Source organism: Orycteropus afer, unplaced genomic scaffold (assembly GCF_000298275.1).
Source record: "Orycteropus afer afer isolate SDZICR_OR568_19922 unplaced genomic scaffold, OryAfe1.0 scaffold00401, whole genome shotgun sequence".
NCBI classification, from domain to species: domain Eukaryota; kingdom Metazoa; phylum Chordata; class Mammalia; order Tubulidentata; family Orycteropodidae; genus Orycteropus; species Orycteropus afer.
Genome location: NW_006921988.1, coordinates 549282 through 553851, shown reverse-complemented (window position 1 = coordinate 553851; position 4570 = coordinate 549282).

Below are 4570 nucleotides of genomic sequence, written 5' to 3'. Positions count from 1 at the left end.
AGGCAGTATCACTACGGAAGTAGGATTGCCCAACCTTCCTTCCGAGGAGTGGCTGGTGGGTTTGAACCGCCAGCCTTCTGGTTAGCAGTCAAGTGATTTAGCCACTATGCTACCAGAGCTCCTAGGAAAACAGCATAGAGGTGTGGAAAGGGCAGTAGGTCTGAGCAGCCTAGTGGTGCTTTTGAGTTTCCCCCACAGTTTGGCCACTTGGGATATGTCAAAGGTATCATACCTGCTCCCTGGAGTGCTAGGGAATAGATGCTGAAGGGACAGAGGGAGGGGCCTAAGCAGGTCCATGCTAAGTTGCCTATGGCACTGACCACCCCCCAAGTCTGAGCTGAACCCTGAGCTTCAGGTAGAATAAGACCTCCCACTGTCACACATTAGGGAGCCTGGTGCCTTGGAGACTGCGCAACTCGGGGAAAGAGGGTTGCACCCACAGTGTGGAACAGAAGCTGATGAGGAGGAATTTGGGGGCCTTATAAATCTAACTGTTTCCCCCCCCCTTTTATCTTTATTTTTCAGGTAATACAGTTTTAGTAATATGTGTCTAGGTATAGATTTGTATTTATCATATTCCAATTCCATGTCATTTTTCAATCTAAGAATTCGTATTTTTCTTTAATTCTGAAAATATTTCCACCATTGTCTCTTCAAATAATATTGCTCCCCTACATGTGACACCTCTCATTCTATCTCCATATCTTCTTATCTTCTCTTTCATAAGAGCCATCTCTTTATCTCTTTGAACTGTGTTAAACCTAACTGTTCTTTGGAAAATGTGGTAGATTGTTTGCAAATGGCCACAAGTATTCCTTTTCCTGTATCTCCACACCTTTTTAGGAGCTCTGGTAGCCTAGTGCCTAAGGCACTTAACTGCTAACCAGAAGGCTGGTGGTTCAAACCCAACAGCCACTCCTCGGAAGGAAGGTTGGGCAATCTACTTCCATAGTGATACTGCCTTGGGAACCCAAGGAAGGATCGTTATGAGTCGGGTCATATATATATATATTTATTTAAATTTTTATTGTTTTATTGTGGCAAAAAATATATGTAACAAAACATTTGCAAATTCAACACATTTTATGTGTACAATTCATTGACATTGATTATGTTGATCATGTTGTACAACCATCAGAACTATCCTTTTCTGAATTATTCCACCATCATTAACAAAAACTCAGTGCCCCTAAGCAGTGACTCCTTTTCTCTTTCTTCCCTTCAGCCCCTAGTAACCACTAATAATCTTTGTCTCTATACACTTGTCTAATCTAGATATTTTATATATGTAGGATCATACAATATTTGTTCTTTTGTGACTTATTTCACTCAGAATAATATTTTCAAGGTTCATCCATGCTGTGGCATGTATCAGGACTTCATTCCTCTTTATAACTGAGTAATATCCTATTATATGTATGTACCACAGTTTGTTTATCTGTTCATCTGTGGTGGACACTTAGGTTGTGTCCACCTTTTGGCAAATGTGAATAGTGCTGAAATAAACATTGGTGTGTATGAGTTTCTTTTTGCATTTCTGCTTTCAGTTCTTTTAGATATATACCTAGGAGTGGGATTGCTGGATCCTGTGATACTTCTATGTTTAATTTTTTTGATGAACACGTATCAGTTCTTATATATTGGAATCAAATATGAAGGCAATGTAGTGAATCAGAGAGTACTATGCTGAAGAATTTCCAGTCTAATGGTGGTGGGAGAATGTGGAAAAGAAGGGGCATAGGAAGCCAAGCTGACTCTCCAAGAACTAGGCCCACAGCAATCCCATGAGCCTCTTGGACCCTGCAATGTAGAAGCCAGGCCTGCAATGACGCCCCCATGCAGGTTGGTGGACCGCCACCATGCTCTGCCTTGTGGGAGGTTCCAACATGCCAATATTAATGCTAAATGTGGAGATTCTTACTCAGAGCTGGGTTTCACACCTTCTGGCATTCAATACTAGCCTAGTTTTTAATAAAACAACACTATTTTGGTGCTGCAAACCTATTTTTCACCATCTGGCATACCCTTCTGCTTCTTAAATTTCTACTTCTAGTAGAGCCTGACAGGAAAAAAATCACTGTGGGACTATAACCTCCCTACCAATGAAGATATTATTCTACATTAAAACAGACAAGGTACACCTCCTCAGGTGTCATCAGCTTAACTTTGAAAAACTCTTTCTTCATTTGTGAGTAGAACAAAATAAAGAAGTTAGCTGATGAAACATTAAGATAAAAAATTAACATTTGATTTTTTTTTGCATAACAGATGAGGACATCTTTAAATACCCAAGTTAAAAAATACTACCCCTTCTGTCTGAAAACTCAAAAAAATTCACTGCCATGAAGTTGATTCCAACTTATAGTGACCCCCATTGGGTTTCCAAGGCTGTAAATCTTTATGGAAGTAGATTGCTCCATCTTCCTCCCTCGGAGCAGATGGTGGGTTTGAACTTCTGACCTTCTAGTTAGCAGCCAAAAGCCTTACTCACTACACCACCAGAGCACCTTTCCTTCTATCTTAGGGTATGGTGAAATAAGGACCCAAAACACCTCTGTAATTTCTTTGGTGTGACACAAAAGGAATGTAAGGCACTGGAGAGAATCAAAAGGAAATTAGCTTAATTAGTAAAATTAACCTAATTAGTGAAACCAGCTTCATTAGTAAAAATAATTCTCTTTGGATCAAGCTTTTAATAAATCTGTAATGATTTTGTGATTTTCTGAATTTTCTGGAGTAGAAGTCTGATGTTGGACTTGTGATCCACAGTACCTTTTTACTGATAAAAAGAGCTACTGTCTATAGGGAAGGGATCTTGAGCTTCCATTCACTCAATAAGGCTGTAGTTTTTCTTGGTGCTTATGTATGTGAGATGAGTAAGTGTGTGTATTTGATGAATGAGTGTGTGTATGTGTACACACACACGTGTGTGTGTGCAGGGGTGTGCAGTGCAGTGAATTACTTAATATGGCCCTTCTAGCCATGGTCTTTGTAACTCCCACCAAATGACAGGATGGGACTAAGCAAATGAGGTGCTTGTGGCCCACCAAGAGGATTGGATAGCTTGCTAATAATGTAAATAAGGTGTGTGGCACCCTTGTGGGGGTGCGACCATGCAAATGTGTATGGAACCCTAACAAGGGGGTTGGTCAGTTTTGTCATCCCCTAGGTTTAAAATGAGCCATCCAGAGGCAAGAAGGGAGGGACTTCATGACCATCAAGAAGAGGAGATGGGAATGGAGTGCATACTTTGGACTTGGGATCCCTGCAATGAGATCCAGGAGATGGAGAAAGAGAGCTGTAACACCACAAACATATCAGAAATGGCAAGAGACACCGAGAAGCAGCAGCAGAAAACAGAGACAACAGAATCAAGAGATCATCAGAAAACAACACATTGAGTTTCCTGGCCGAAACTGAGTGCCTTCAGGCAGAAGGCTTACTGATGGAGTACGTTGCCTCCAGGTACTTGGTGGAGCTAGGTTTGCCAAGCCACAGAGCTAAAGCTAAGTGCCTTTGGGCCAAAGCTTACTGGTGGAGTGAGGTGCCTCTGGGCACTTAAGGGTAGAGCTAAAGAGCTTTGTAACACTTGCCAGAGCAGGGCAGAGGCCAGGCTGAAGGGCCGAGGGCAAGAGAGAGACCTGTCTTGAGGGCACAGCTGAGAAGAGGCTGTTCTGATCAAAGAACTGTATCTTGAGCATTCCTGAATCTAAGTTGCAAAGTATTCAAAAGCAAATAAGTCACTTTGAGAACTAAGGTGCATCTGACCCAAGCCATGGTATTTTCAATCACTTCATATGCACACAAAAGCTGGACAATGAGTAAGGAAGACAAAAGAATCAATGCTTTGAATTATGGTGTTGGCAAAGAATATTAATTATACCATGGATCACCAAAAGAATGAATAATGTATCTTGGTAAAAGTACAGCCAGAATGCTCCTTAGAAGCAAAGATAGTGAGACTTTGTCTCACATACTTTGGGCATGTTATTAGGAGGGACAAATCCCTGGAGAAGGACATCCTTCTCTGTAAAGTAGAGGGTTAGCAAAAAAATAAGGAATACCCTTAATGAAATGGATTGACATAATGGCTGCAACAATGGACTCAAACATGGCATTGATCGTGAAGATGGTACAGGACCGGGCAGTGTTTTGTTCTGTTTTTGATTCCACAACACTTAACAAAAACACTTCCCTGATAAAAACCCATAACCGTGAGTATGGTAGGTGAGTTCCACCATTGCAATGAATTATTGAACCCAGCAGAGAAGTAAAGAAGGATAGTTAGTGTCAGAATTGGCAAAAAGCTGGGCAAGAGGAGGTATTTCTCAGCTCTGCCTCATAGGAATCAGCCTTGGACAGCTGATGCTCATAATGATTCTCTTTCCCCCTTGTGAAGTTAGAGGAGGTCAGACTCCTCTTCTACCATGCCATTTTTACAGGATGGATCCAGGTTTTGTGGTGCCTTAAGGTTATATAGGAGCTTTGGTAGCATAGTGGCTAAGGCACTTGACTGCTAACCAGAAGGCTGGCGGTTCAAACCCACCAGCCACTCCTCGGAAGGAAGGTT